Source organism: Myxocyprinus asiaticus, chromosome 43, assembly GCF_019703515.2.
Source record: "Myxocyprinus asiaticus isolate MX2 ecotype Aquarium Trade chromosome 43, UBuf_Myxa_2, whole genome shotgun sequence".
NCBI classification, from domain to species: Eukaryota; Metazoa; Chordata; class Actinopteri; order Cypriniformes; family Catostomidae; genus Myxocyprinus; species Myxocyprinus asiaticus.
This window is the reverse complement of record NC_059386.1, coordinates 10,065,967-10,082,531: the sequence shown is the minus strand read 5'-3', so window position 1 is coordinate 10,082,531 and position 16,565 is coordinate 10,065,967.

Genomic DNA, 16,565 nt, shown 5'->3' with positions numbered 1-16,565 from the left:
GAACGTTGCTAGTTTTAAAATTATTTTCATGTCATAATCTGGTGAGATTCGATACACCCAGTTACATACTTGCTTTTTGAGGTAAACATGGCAAAGAAGTCAAAATCCTCAGACTCTGGAGACATTAAAAGACACTTATGTGTTCAAGCTGAGGCCTCTGGCGGCCCTGCGAGCCGAGGACTCGATTTGGACGGCACGTCAAGAGAAGAAATTCAGCGTCAACTGTCCAACATCTCGGTAATGCTGACGAAGGTTGTTACTGACTTGGAGGATCTCGCTGTAATACGTCGATCGATTACGGCGATGGAAAAAAAATTCTCTGAGTTGTTTACAAGAGTGACAGGAGTTGAAAGACAGATCGATTATCTTGAGTCATCGGAAAGTGAATTATCTGCTAATCCGCCCACGTCCAAAACAGATTTGGGATTCATTTTGGAAAAACTGGAATATTTCGAAAATATGAGCTGAAGGAATAACATACGAATTGTTGGAATTTCTGAGCATGAAGAGGGCAGAGATATGGTGAAATTCCTGGACGAGCACTTCCTGAATCTGCTTGACATAACAGGCCATAAACTGGAAATCGAGCGAGCTCACAGAGTCCCGACTCGCAGATCTGCTGAGGGAGACAGGCCCTGATCGATTCTGGCCAAATTTCTGAAATCATCCGATAAAGATCTCGTGTTGCACCAGGTGAGGAGCAAAGGAAAGCTTTCTTGGAAGAACCACAATATTTTCTTGTTCCCGGACTTTGCGAATTCGACAATAGAGAAACGTGATCGGTTCAGGGAATGCAAGAAGCTCTTACACCAACAGAAGATAGCTTTTGCACTGATGTTCCCGGCCAAACTGAGAATAGAACCGAAGAATGGTCACAAAGTGACATGTCCAAAACAGGCACTCTCCTTCATAAATACATTGGAGTAAGACATTTGATGTTTCTTATATTAGTGGACTGCCTCGTGGTTGAGGAACTCTATTATCTGAGAAAGCTGGGTGCCATTTTTGTTTCTTTTCGCGTTGGCTCTGCCTAGCAGAAACACCGGACTTGAGTAATCCGATGGCAAAGTTGTTGCGTGGGTTCTCGCGTACATGGACTCTTTGAGTTTGAGGGATTGACGCGGTTGGCGCTGTCGTGCGCAGGGTTAATGCGCACGTTTTTCTTTTTTCTGTTTGTTTTGTTCGGGGGGGAAGTTTGGGGTTTGATTGTTGCATTAATGGGGAATGTGGTCTGTGTAATCCTGTTTTTGACACAATTTTTAATTTTTTTATTATATCAATAAAATATTAATATGAATAAGTTGTCTCTCTCTACATGGAATGTGAATGGGTTGGGGCACCCTATAAAAAGAAGGAAGGTTATTTCTTTTTTTAAACGTAAGAAATATGACATTGTGTTTCTTCAAGAAACACATCTTTCCCCACAGGAAGCTGAAAAATTCTGTAAGATATGGGGTGGACATGTTTTCTTTAGTGCTGGTTCAAGTAAGAGCAGGGGAGTCATTACAATGATAAATAAGCATCTACAATTCAAATGTCTCAAACATATTAAAGATAAATTAGGAAGAGTCGTTGTTTTAGGAGAAATTCAGGGGCAAAAGTTGATTTTGGCTAATATTCACGCACCTAACACTGATGATCAGGGCTTTTTTATAGATCTTGATAGGATGTTGCAAGCTGCTGGCACCCCTCATGACATAATATTGGGAGGAGACTTTAATCTTTTGATGGACTCAGTCCTTGATCATAGTGAAGCAAAAGTGTGCAAGCCCCCTAGAGCAACACTGACACTTCACAGGACGTGTAAAAATCTTGGTCATGCAGATATCTAGCGACTTTTGAACCCATCTGGTAGGGATTATAAATTTTTTTCATCAGTTCATAAGATTTACTTTAGAATAGATTTTTTTATATATCTAAGTCCCTCATTTCATCTGTTGTGGATTGCTCAATTGGAAACATTTTAGTCTCAGATCATGCCCTGGCCACACACAGAGAAAAAGAAATCATATAGTTGGCGCTTTATTGTATCCCTTTTGCAAAATCCTGATTTCCAACAAATGTTAAAGACTGAAATCAGTGTTTATATGGAGACCAACTGGTCCTCAGTATCTTCTGTGGGCGTGGCTTGGGAGGCACTTAAGGCTGTTCTTAGGGGTAGGATCATACAGTATGCCTCATTCACCAAAAAATCCAAAGCACGAGAACTCGTGGAGTTGGAAGGAAATATGAAAAGTGCCGAGGCAGAGCTGAAGCGCTGAATGTCATCTGATGGTCTCAGAGAATTGACCCAATTGAAATACAGATATAATACTATTTTGTCGCGGAAAGTGGAGTTTTGGTTGTTCAGGGCAAGACAGTCATACTTTGAGTCAGGGGACAAAGCAGGGAAGCTTTTGGCTAGATATATAAAGCAGAGACAGTCTTTTTCTACCATTCCCTCAGTGAAATCTGCTGGTGGTGAAATATTTACCTCAGCCATTGATATTAATAATGCCTTTAAAGTATTTTATCTTGATCTCTATAGTTCCACGTCTTTGTCTACTGATGAAGATATTAGAAACTTTGTGGAACCATTTTAACTCCCTAAACTGACGAATGAGCAAAAAAACCACTCTTGATTCTGAGATAACCTTGGAGGAACTTGACGAGGTAATTAAGTCCTTACATACAGGCAAGGCTCCGGGGCCAGATGGTTTTGCCGCTGAATTTTTTAGATCTTATGCTACAGAACTGGCTCCACTTTTGTTAGAAGTTTATTCTGAATCATTAAAGAATGGGAAGCTTCCGCCAACTATGACACAAGCCCGGATCAGTCTGATTCTTAAAAAAGACAAAGATCCAAACGAGTGTAAAAGTTACCGTCCAATTTCCCTGATCCAGCTAGATGTAAAAATTTTGGCTAAAATTTTGGCTAACCGATAAAATAAAGTTATGACATCTCTTATACATATAGATCAGGTGGTGTTTATTCAGGGTCGTAGCTCTTCTGATAATATTAGGCATTTCATCAATATCATGTGGTCAGTGGCGAATGATCAGACTCTAGTCGCTGCCATCACACTTGATGCTGAAAAGGCGTTTGATATGGTAGAATGGGATTATCTTTTTAAGATTTTGGAAATGTATGGGTTCGGGAGTATGTTTATTGGTTGGATCAAGTTACTTTATAGACACCCTGTAGCAGTGGTACAAACAAACTGATTAATTTCAGATTATTTTACTCTGGATAGGGGCACCCGTCAGGGTTGCCCTCTTTTCCCATTATTGTTCTGTCTTGCCCTGGAACCATTAGCAGCCACGATAAGAAAGGAGGATGATTTTCCAGGGGTGATGGCGGGAGGCGTGGCGCATAAGCTTCTGCTTTATGCAAATTATATTTTATTATTCATTTCTGACCCTACTAAATCTATGCCTTGCCTCCACTGAATTATTCATTCCTTTTCCAAATTCTCAGGATACAAAGTCAACTGGTCTAAATCCGAAGCTTTGGCTTTGACAGTGTACTGTCCAGTAACGGCCTTCCAGCCAGGCACCTTCCAGTGGCCCAAACAGGGCATTAAGTATTTGGGCATTTTATTCCCAACATATTTGTCTGATTTAGTCAGAGTTAATTTAGACCCTTTAATAAAAAGTTTTTCGAGCGATGTAGATAGGTGGGCTTCATTACATTTATCGATGATTGGGAAGGTTAAGGTTATTAAAATGAACTGTATTCCAAAATTTAACTACTTGCTACAGTCTCTCCCAGTAGATGTCCCCCTCTTTCAAGCAATTTGAAAGCATAGCCAAGTCTTTCATTTGGAGTGGTAAGTGCCCCAGATTACATTTCAATAAGTTACATAGGCCGATTGACAAAGGTGGGCTAGGCCTACCCAAGATTTTGTTTTATTATTATGCATTCGGTCTCAGACATTTGGCTCATTGGTCGCTTCCACCTGAAAGAGCCCCTCCCTGGTTCTGCACTGAACAAGAACTTCTTGCCCCTATTTTGCCATTGCAAAGCCTTTCCATCTAACTAAATAGAGAAATTAAATCACACCCTGTTATTTCACATTTGCACTCAGTATGGACAAAAGTGTCCAGAGAATTCAGATATTTATCTAAATGTTGCCTCGAGCCTATGGCTAAACCCCAAACTATGCATTAAAAAGTCCCCTTTTGGTTGGTCAGAGTGGATTGCGAGGGGGGTTAATTCACTCGTGATCTTTATGAGAGCGGTGTGATGAGGTTCTTTGAAAATTTGGTTCAATATTTTGGGATCCCCAGATCTCAGTTTTTTAGGTATCTTCAGTTATGCCACTTGCTCTGTACTATTTTGGGAATAGCATACACCCCCCTAAAGCAGCAGATACTCTAGGAGAGGTGATTTCTGCTTTTGGGAAGGGCCATGAGGCATCAGTGTATTACTCCTTATTAATTCAGAGTCTGGGGGACGGAGTCTCAACCACTCTCAAGAGATTATGGGAGAAAGATTTAAACCTGGAATTGGAGGAGGGAGAATGGGCTAGGATTTTAAAAAACATAAAAACTGCATCGAGAGATGCAAATATGCGCCTTATACAATTCAAGATTTTACATCGGTTCTATTGGACCCCCTCTAAATTATATAGGCTTGGTCTTGAAGGCACACCCACCTGCTGGCAATGCCAATCAGAGGATGGAGACATGGCACATGTTTTTTGGTGGTGCACTGAGATTCAGGAATTGTGGTTGAAGGTACAGAGTGTTGTGTGTGACGTGTTGGGCATTCGGATTTCGTTTTGCCCCAGACTCTGTGTTTTGGGTGATGGGGCAGTCATCGACATAGGTGACAAATACATAAACAATTGGGTCCTCACCAGTGCGATGATAGGCAGGCAGATTGTTTTAAGGGGTTGTAAATCGGTGGGAGCACCCTCAATTTGGGAGTGGTGCGTGGAGATGGGAAGGGTGGCAGCCTTCGAAGAGGTAACATGTAGAAGGCTGGGGAAATGGAATTCTTTTATTGGGAAATGGGGTAGATATTTGATTTTTTTGGGGGGCTCTCGGAGTGGGTCTGTGGAGAGAGGTATAGTTTAGAGTTGTATGTTTATTATATGTGTATATGTATGTATGTATGTATGTATATATGTATATGTGTGTGTATGTATATATATATATATATATATATATATATATATATATATATATATATATATATATATATATATATTATATTTATTTATTTTTTATTATTTTATTCTCTGTATATGTGTGTACTTATGTAAGACCACTGGGATGTTCGTTTGGGGTCGGGCGGGGTTCTTGATTGGGGAGAGGAAGTAGTGGGAGTTAATGTTGATTCATTGTATATATGCTTTGTTTTTCTTTGAAAGATCAATAAAAATGTTAATCACAAAAAAAGATAATGACATGAAGTGTGTTGCAGTGGATACATTTCTGGCACTCATCTCCAGCATTCCGGACCCTTCTTGTTAACTTCAGGTACCCCACGGTTAGTTGGCAAATTGGTTCTTTACACACTCCCTTGCACTTTTTTCTCACTTTCTCCTTGTCTCCCCTCCACAACAAGGCAAACAAATTCTTTCACTGTGGTTGGCTGGTTGCCAGGCAACAAGGAAAGTAAGCGAATCCATGGTGACTTAGGTTAAAAAGACTACTGGGAGATTCATTCCCTATTGTGGGTTTCACAGAGCCACAGTGCCTTAAGTACACACATCCATTTCCGCAGTCCCCTCAACAAAGTCACAAGCACAAAACACTAAAACAACAAGGGATGCTGGCTTTTCAATATAATCAAAATTGTATCCTAATAAGTTTGTAAAAGTAGACAGTTCATGCAAAGCACATTCACAGAAGTCAAGAAACTATAAAGCAAATAGAACTTAAAAGGAACGTTTGCTAAAGTGCTTTTATTTTGAAATTAACATCTCTGGGCAGTTAATTTAAGAGAGTTGCCTGCAACTCCTGAAAGGACTTGATTAGGTCAGTACACCATTTGCCAGCTGTTAAATCATAGAGAAAGTAATAAAGCAATAGAGAATATGGGACTGTTTGGAGGCCCTAGATGCACTTGGTTTCAGTATTAGCATTAGCACTACTGTCCACACACATGCTGTCTACATAAGCCAAGAAAACCTTTGCACGGTTTTGCAGAATAAGCTACTGTTAAGTTAAAGCAAAGCATGAGATCTTTTCACTGCGTGTTGAGAGTAAAAGTTTGGTTTGGCTCATTCTGTGTAATGCAAGTTCAAAGTTGAGATCCATGGAATCAATTTGTCATTGAATAATGTCTCTTTTAATATCCTTTCTGTTCTTTACAGTCAGTTGTTTATCAAAAACTAAAATAAACATTTAATTCTAATCACAAATAGCACGGATGCGGTAAAGAATCTGTGCGATGCGCTTCATCAAAACACTTTTGTGAGATGCTCACTGAACTGTTGATTTTCTTAAAGAGACAGTACTGTTTTAACATTTGTTCTAAATATACCACTATTCTTATAATAATATAATATATGCTATATAATATATGAATATAATACATGCAATTTCAAGACAACATATTTATTAATGGAAAAATGAAATTGTGAAAAACTAATGATAAAATTACATTCGTAAAATTTATATTTTAGTAATGTACCAAGTTAGAAAGTGCCCATCTGTAAGCAAAACAGACATTATAACTGAAATGAATCGGAATCTAATCAAATCTGGAAATCTGTCTCAATACCTAGCCCTACAAATAAGCACCATAAAAATAAAAAAAACATACAAATGTACATTTAAGTCATTATTCACTTAACATCTGCTGCTGTAACTCTCAAATCTCAATAACATATTTGCATATTTCAAATTTGTGTCACACTTGGTTACGAGAAATGTGAGAAGCAGTGGCATTTGGTGTTTCAATCGACTTCAAACCAAGTTTCAAAATGTGCATGTTTGAATGGGATTTAAGAGCTACAGCGGATGGAAAGATTTTCAGTGAAAAATGATTTCAATCTGTTTTCCACATACATTTATAGTTTGGCTTCAGAAGACTTGGGATATAGTGTATGAGTTGTGTGGGCTACGGTAATTTTATGGTGCTTTTTGGCCCTTTTGGGGCCTTTAAGGGCTGCATCTGTATGTGTCTGTTGTTTACAAAGAACAGAAATATTTCTTCTTTTGTGTTCCACGGAAGAAAGAAAGTCATACGAGATAACAGTATAATAATTTTTTGACTGAACTATTTTGTTAAAATAAATGCATTTTATTGCTAAAGGCCTCTCATAAAGAATCAAGCCAGGAGACACTATACGGACCAGCAATGTTCATCAACCGGTACATCACGTGTAATACTGGGACCTTGTTTGATAAAGCACATCGAACTATTCAGCAAAATTGTATTGAACACAGTTACTTTAATAAGAAAAATGATTTCCTGGAATGTGTGAAGCAATCTGTGTGCTCAAAAAGGTGTCAGACTTCTTCTAGAATCCCACTACACTGATGGAACAACATGACTACAACTGCCTATAGATTTACAGAGGCTTTGGTCATCCTGCAGTATTGGCCAAAGGGAAACATATGAGCTGCCAATGGCCTGATTACCAGTCAATTTATCTATACTGACTATATCAATACATTCCCACAAGCTTTCTTTTTCTGGGACATATGTGTCTGTCTGCACTATCTACAAACACAGACAGAAAATAATTGAAATGCACAGTATTTGCACAGTAGTACTGTTGGTATTATTAGTCAGTCAACTTTTTTTGAGGTTGAGAAAGTGATGGGCATGTTCGGAATGTTATAATACCATAATATTCATACATTTTTTTTTTTTTGCAAAATGCAGCATGTACATTATCAACTGTGAATATCACCTTGACTCATTATTTCATTCATGATGACAAAAAATGCTGATTAAAACTGCATAATAATCATATTTATATCTGACTCCGAATTAAAAGGACAGTTCTCCCAAAAATGACAATTCTGTCATCATTTATTCAACCTTATGTTGTTCCATACCCAAATAACTTTCTTCTGCGGAATACAAAAGGAGATGTTTTTAAAGAATATTGTGATCACTGTGATCTTTCCATAAAAGTGTACAGTGACTCACTTTAGAGTTAAAAAAAGCACCCAAAAATGTCAAAACGCAATTTACAATAAATTACGATTTTTTAACCAATAAATAACTATAAAAATTAACAATAAATGACTATAAAAAACAATAAATAACTAAAAACAAATAATAATAATAAATAAATAAAAAAAATGAACAAGAGAAGGGGGCCCTAAACAGCTGCTTATGCTGCTTATAGTTAAAAATGGATGTTATTGACACGTCGCCATATTTGATTTGGGCTCAATATACATTAATTGATCAATGATATGATTTGATTTGATTTGATTTGAGAGTGAATAACGACCTAAATTACAAAGTGTTCAAATGATTAAGAAGTCTTGGAAAATGAAACACAAGCCGCATGGACTACTTTAACCACGTGTGACCCCGCGTACACATGCGTGGATGTTGTATTGTGGCTTCGCTATATGCAACGCATAACTGAAATTAATTTAAACAGACTGATCTCAGTTCAGGGGAATATGTGCTGTCAGTAAAGGGTTAAACTTTCCACGTATGGAGTCATGTGACAAAACAACATGGCGCCGACCACAGCAGAGTTTGTCTGTGGGAGAAACGCCAACAAAACTACATCTGGTAAGAAACCTAATTATGTTTTTACATTGAAACTTGTTTGATTCAAAAGATTTGTCTCTAGTTAATTTTTTATGTAATGTCTCAAAACATGAATAACCAACACTCATGGAAACATGATACACAATATGACTTTCTATATAACTTGGTATTATTTTATATTTTTCAACTTAGTCCTGCTGTCCACATATGTGCACATACATTTTTAGGAAAACTATTTGCTCTAGAATTTTTTTAAACATGTTTATTAGGTGCTACTAGTTACAAATCAAAAAGGGAAATGGAAAATGCAAACAGCAGTCACGCTCAGGTCTCAGGAGGTTGGGTGCTTTTTTAAAGCTTTAAAGTGAGGCAATATCCACTGCTATTGGGAAACCACCTCTAACAGCTGTTTTGTGCTGCAGTGAGAGCTGGAGGGGGATAGAGACAGACACATGAAGCTGACTGTGTGTATTTATGTTAAGCTGAATAGTATTGTTAATAAAAAGACTCACATTGGATTGTTTCCCCGGCTCCCGCTTCCTCCTTCAAAGAGAGTTTGTGACTTGTCACAGTGGTGCCGGAACTCAGGATTTGGAGGAAGATCCGCCATCATGGATTCCTCACCCTTTGCCAATCTGATCAGGACCCTCACCAGCATCCACCAAACACGACATCAGTCTCTGCTTGAGCTGCGCCAGGAACAGGAGCAGCAATTCTGGGTCATCCTTCAAGCTCAAGCAGAGGACCGGCAGGTGTTACGGAGCTTGCTACACCAGGGGGATTCCACTGGCACGAACTTGGCCAAGGCCCTGCCATGACCCACTTCACGATCACCAAGTTGGGACCAGAGGACGACCCGGAGGCATTCGTGGAACTGTTTGAACATGCGGTGGAAGCAGCGGGATGGCCAGAGTCCCAGTGGGTGGTCCGCCTGCTGCTGCTGCTGTCGGGAGAAGCACAACTGGCAGCCTAACAACTACCTGTCGCCAACCTCCTGGGGTATCAGGACTTGAAGCAAGTTATCTTGCAAGTTATCTATCGCAGAGCAGCACCGCCTACACTTCCGTTTGCTGACGCTTGATGAGCTCAGCTGCCCATTTGCCTTTACCCAACATCTCCGTGACTCCTGCCGGTGGTGGCTGCTGGCAACCGAACACAACGCCATGGCAGTAGTCAACCTGGTGGTACTGGAGCAGTTGATCAACCGAACCGAAAGGGATGGCGGAATGGGTCCAGTGCCACCACCCGGCAACGCTGGATGAGGCGGTCCAGCTGGCTGAGGACCATTTGGCGGTGTAGTTGGGGGCTGGCAAGCCCTCTTCTCTCTCTCTCTTCCCTCCCCCTCTCCTTCCCCTCATCCTGTTCCTATTCCCCGGAAATGGGAATTCTGACCCCAAAACCGGTTATCCGGTCCTGTGGGCCATTTTTCCCTAAACCTCTCCGCTCTCCCCCACAGGCTAGTGAATCCGCTGCCTGTGGGAGTGGGCGTGTAGTCTGGGCCGGTCTGCTGGAGCTGTGGGGAACCTGAGCATTTCCAGGACCAATGCCCCGCGATGAAGGTGGAAACATTGATCTGGATCCACAGGCCTCCCCTGATCGAGCAGGTGCATATCGGATACCTGCGAGTATTAAGGGGGTACATGCCAAGCCTTGGTGGATTCAGGTTGTAATCAAATCTCCATTCACCAAAGCTTGGTTCAATCCGAGGTTTTCGATACAAGCTGGCAGCTGAAGTTAAGGTGTGTGCATGGGGATATTCAAAATTACTCTGTAGTGACGGTCATTGTTCAATTTCAGGGACAAAAGCATAGTGTCCAGGTTGCGGATAGTCCCCACCTCTCCCATCCACTAATTTTGGGTATGAATTGGATGGAATTTACTACTTTATTGAGGAGAATGTGTGTGGATGGGTCCTGCAACAAACGGTCAGGACCTGATGGTGCCAGGGCCATCTACGTCAGCTCCACATCAGGAAGACGTAAGGGAGGGGGAAGTCCCCTGCAAGGGATTTCCCTCTGGAGCAGACGTGAGACGAGACCCTTAGGCACACTCTCCCATGTCCATGTATTTAAACCCTCATGTTTTCCATTGTCCTTTGTCAAGTATTGTTGATATGTACGTTTGGTAACGTTGTCATGTCTGTTTATGCCAAGTCAAGTTTATGTTAATCAAGTTTATAGTTAAGTTTATGTTTATGTTTCACGTTTACAGTTAGGGTTTTGGATTTCACTTTTGTCAAATAAATTGCACTTGGGTTCTTCATTCCATCGTCATCGTCTCCATTGTCATTGCCAGCGCCAGCAACAACATCGTTACAGAATACTTGACCGCAATGAACCCAGCAATCCAGCTCCTCCGCCTACGTCAGGGGAATCGTCCCCTGGAAGACTATGTGGAGGACTCCTGTGCTCTGGCCTGCCGGGTGGACTTCAATGCGGTTGCCCTCATAGACTGTTTCTGATTTGGACTAAATGAGCCTATCTCCACTTTGATGCCTGGCGGTCGCAGTTCCCTCAGCCTCGCTCATTATATCAACCTTGCCCTGCAGATCACTGGTTCTACGTTCACTGTGGGGGAGGTGGATGCCGAGCAAGAGTTCAATGACATGGCCGCCGAGCCAGATTTCTACGACATGGCCGCCGAGCCAGGCCGCAGAGCCAGAGTTTCACGTCGTGGCCGCCTAGCCAGAGTTTCATGTCATGGCCGCCAAGCCAGAGTTCCTCATCATGGTCACTGAGCTAGCGCCATCTTTTGCCCCAACGCCTCAGCCTGCTCCATGCCATGTCACAGCAACGCCTCAGCCTGCTCCATGCCATGTCACAGCAACGCCTAGCCTGCTCTATGCCACGTCACAGCAACGCCTTAGCCTGCTCCATGCCACGTCACAGCAATGCCTCAGCCTGCAAGGGGAACTTTCAACCCTCTGACCCTGCCTGGACCCTCCGAGCCCTGGACTCCGCCTTGGCCTGTAGGTCCCTCGACATTGCTTCAGCTCTGCGTTCCCTCGGCTCCACTGCGGTCCTTCAGCCTATCGACTTTGCCGGGGTCCCTCCGGCTCCTCCTTAGTCTGTCAGTCACCTGGCTCCGCCTTGGCTCTCCAATCCTCTGGCTGCACCTCGTCCCTCCGATCCGTCAGCTCCACCAGGGACCTCCTTCCCTACAGCTCCGCCTTGGTCCTCAGTCCCACCGGCTCTGCCTCAGTCTTCTGATCCCCCAGCTCTGCATTGCTCCTCCGAGCCTCCAGCACCGCCTTGGTCCTCCTTGCCATCGGCTCCACTCTGGCCCTTCGAGTCTTCGGCTACTCTCCAGGCACCAAGTTCCATGGCTCCGCACCTTGAGCCTCTCACAGCTCTGCCTTACATGGCTCCACCCCTTGAGCCTCTCATGGCTCCACCCCCCATGGGCTCCGCCCTGATCCCATGCTCCATGCCCTGCCAAGCCATGTCTCAAGACCACCCCCCAGCTCCCTACTGAACTTTGAAATTTTTGTCATGTTTTATGTGTTGGGGCATCAGGAGCTGGGATATGTCATTTGTATTTTGTTGATTCTTGTTTTTCATGTATTTTATTTTGAAAGTTATTTCCTGTTTCATGTCATGTGTCCCTAGTCATGTGATTTCATGTTTTTCCTCCATGTTCATGTGTCTTGTTTTCATTGGTTTATTGGTTATTATCTTGTTATCAGTTCTGTCAGTTTATTGGTTATCTTTGTCATGTGTTCTCCCATGTCCATGTATTTAAACCCTCATGTTTTCCATTGTCCTTTGTCAAGTATTGTTGATATGTACGTTTGGTAACGTTGTCATGTCTGTTTATGCCAAGTCAAGTTTATGTTAATTAAGTTCATAGTTAAGTTTATGTTTCATGTTTGCAGTTAGGGCTTTGGATTTTACTTTTGTCAAATAATTGCACTTGGGTTCTTCATTCCATCGTCTCCATTGTCATTGTCAGCGCCAGAAGCAACATCATTACAGTGGGCATCGCTTTGTGCTGGTTCTGGTGGACTACGCAATGTGATATCCGGAAGCAGTGCCTCTTTGCAACATTTCAGCGCGAAGTATTGCGGAGGCACTCTTCAGAATTATTCCGAAAGAAATCCTCACTGATCAGGGCACTATGTTTATGTCACGTACACTACGCAAACTGTACAAATTATTGGGGATTAAATCAATTCGCATCAGCATTTACCACCCCAAATGGACAGCTTGGTCCGATTCAGTCAGAGCCTAAAGAATATGATTTGTAAGTTCATGTGCGAAGATGCTTTAAATTGGGACAAGTGGCTCGAGCCCCTATTATTTGCAGTACAAGAGATCCTACAAGCCTCCACGGGGTTCTCCCCACTACAGATGTCGACTGCGCGGCGTGCTCGACGTCCTACGGGAAAATTGGGAGGAGGGACCTTCAACAGCATAAACGAAATTCGATATATTCTTGACCTGAAAGCAAAACTCCACACACTGGGGCAATTAACACAGGAAAATTTGCTCCAGGCTCAAGAACGTCAAAGCCGGCTATATAATGGGGTACTTGGCCACGGGAATTTACTACGTCAAAGCCGGCTGTATAATGGGGTATTTGGAGGTAAAGTCCTTGTATTGCTCCCCACATCGAGCTCTAAATTACTCGCCAAGTGGCAAGGACCCTTTGAGGTCACACGGTGAGTTGGGGAAATCGATTATGAGGTTAAATGAACAGATGGAGGCAGAGCACTTCAGAGTTACCACCTGAACCTCCTAAACCCGTGGAAAGAGGCGGTCCCCATGACTTTGGTGATGGTGGTTCTGGAGAGGGAGGAGCTTGGACTGGAGGTGAACTTAAAAGCCACCGATCGGGTCACCCCAGTCACTTGTGGAGACCACCTCTTACCATCCCAAGTCACGGAGGTTGCCAGGTTGCAAGGAGAATTCTCAGATGTGTTCTCGCCTCTTCCTGGTCACATGAATCTAGAGCACCATATCATAATGACCCCAGGGGTAGTGGTACGTAGTCATCCCTACCGATTACCCGAATACAAAAAAGAAGTGGTTTGGGAAGAATTAAAGGCCCTGTTGGATATGGGGGTATTGAAGAATCCCACAGTGACTTGGTCAGCCCGGTTGTTCTCGTGCCTAAGAGTGACGGCTCAGTCCAGTTCTGTGTGGATTATAGAAAAGTCAATACGGTGTCTAAATTTAATGAGTACCCGATGCCCTGATTGATGTGTTGCTCTTAAATCACTGGATTTAACAAAGGGATATTGGCAGATATCCTTAACTCTCATGTCCCATGAAAAGACGACATTTTCCACACTGTTCGGATTACACCAATTCGTGATGCTTCCGTTCGGTTTGTTCAGGGCCCCGGCTACGTTCAGCAGCTTATGGACAGAATCCTCAGACCAAACGCTGCCAATCTGGATGACATTATCATTTTCAGTAATGATTGGCAGCAGCATCTGAGGGCTGTCCTGAGGTCGTTGAGATGGATGGGAATCACAGCAAACCCAAAGAAGTGCGCAACTGGGCGGGTGAAAGTATGGTATCTGGGCTTCCACTTGGGTCAGGTGCATCCCCAAATTGATAAGACCGCAGTTATTGCAGCCTGCCCAAGACCTAAGATCAAAAAGGAGATGAGACAGTTCCTAGGGCTGACTGGCTATTATCGTAGGTTTGTGCCTAACTATTCGACCGTCACCAGCTTGCTGACTGATCTGACTAAAAAGGGGACACCATTCAGCAGGCGTTCACACGGGTGAAGGCTGCACTTTGCAATGGGCCATTATTGCTCTCTCCTGACTTCAGTCTCCCCTTTATCTTGCAGATGGATGCATTGGACAGAGGGGTGGGAGCGGTACTGTCCCAGATGGTGGAGGAGGAGTAGCTGTACATTAGTTGAAAGCTTTCGCTGAGAGAGACTAGGTACAGCACAGTCGAGAAGGAGTGTTTGGCCATCAAGTGGGCGATCCTCACCCTCCGGTACTATCTGGTGGGGCGTGCTTTCACCCTCTGTTTGGACCATGCCCTGCTCCAGTGGCTCCATCTCATGAAGAATACCAATGCGTGGATCACCTGTTGGTATCTAGCTCTCCAGCCTTTTAAGTTCGAAGTGGTCCACAGGCCGGGGGCGCACATGGCTGTTGCATATTTCCTTTCCAGAAATGGGGGGGGGGGGAGTAAGTGACAGGCCAGATGGCTCTCCGGCCTGAGTCGGGCGATGGGGGTATGTGGTGATGGGGGTGTGGGTGAGCGACATCTGTGGAGAGCGAGGCTGGGAGAGGAAGAGCGGTAAGGATGGACACCTGTGGGAAATCACTGCAGTGAGAGCAACACAAAACAGCTGTTTTGTTTTGTGACTTTCTTTCTTCTGGTGAGCACAAACAAAGACTGAAATTTTAATATTATGGCAAGCCTAGTATGCAGTATAGGCCTAAATAAGCAATTCGCATATATGTCTTTTCCTGAACCAACTTCAAAACAGTCAGTAAAGATTCAAACAAACGGACACTTTAAAGATAATTCATTCAGTGTTGAGCTGTCATTCCATGACTGCTAAGTTTTTGTGATTTAGCTGACCGTGGGACAGTGAGTGACAGTTATTGAGCTTATGAGCCATGAGACGTCTGTATGGGAACACGATTATCGATTATTGCCACACTGAACTAAGTTCGAGGCTTTCCCAGAGTGTTGCAGCTGCCCTTTCATGGATTTTGACTGACCCACTAAAGAAAAGGGGAAGACATGGAGAAAGAGTCTGCAGAGAATCTTGGACCATTGGACTTTCCTGCCCCCCATGCACTTTGATGGCCACATGTCTTCTATATATCCATAGGCTCATGACAGACCCCCCACTAGGCATAGGATAAAGTGGCTTAATCAAAGTTGTCCAAGGGGGACAATGCCCCCAACATTTTCTGAATAAATGTTTGGGCCCAGCTAGTTGTTTTGTGTGGCTTTGACCCCTGCCACACCATGTTGCCCTGCTCTTCAGACCTTTGACCCCGCAGTGAAAAGTTAGTTGGGATGTTGGTGAACTCTCTCAGGCTTGGCTGTGCTGAAGGCGCTGGGAAAGTGCCCTCCGAGGGCCAAGGGTTGGAGGGGTAGGTGTGGGGTACCATGAAACGACACTCCCTTTGACCCAAGTCTCCATGCCAGGCCAGAGCATGGTGCTAATTTAAATGTTACAGACAGTGCCACTGGTCAATGACAGAGAGGTGACTTGAAAGCTGGATGACAGCTCTCTCAGTACCTTTATCTCTTGGTCCTGATCATTCCCCAGCCATGCTGTTTTCTTTCCTGATTAAACCCTCTAAAGTCTTCCTCTTTAACACCTTCCTCTAGCCTCACATTCCATGTCTGGGATGAGTGTCTGAGTGTTCAAAAAGGAAAGAACTCAATAGAGTGGATTGCCACTGATCAATTTTACATTCCTTTGCAAGTGAACAACTAGTAAAAAATGCAAGATGGAAATCAATGTTGTATTGTACACACTTTGGTTAAAGTGTTCAGCAATTTTTATTTTACAGCCAAGGGAAGCCCATTTCCACCACATTAAAAAAATGGTGTTTATGTTAAGTCATCATTTTGAGATACTAAATCATGATGAGATAATAAATCATAATTATGACTTTTAATCTCATAATTATGACTCTTTATCTCAAAATTTTGCATTTTTATCTCATAATTATGACTTTTAATCTCAAAATGTTGACTTTTTAAACTCATAATTATGACTTTATTTCAACATGACTTGTTATCTAGTAATAATGACTTTTTTCCCATAATTGACTTTTAATCTCAAAATGTTGATTTTTTAATCTCATAATTATTACTTTATTTCAACATGACTTGTTATCTAGTAATAATGACTTTTTTCCCATAATTGACTTTTAATCTCAAAATGTTGATTT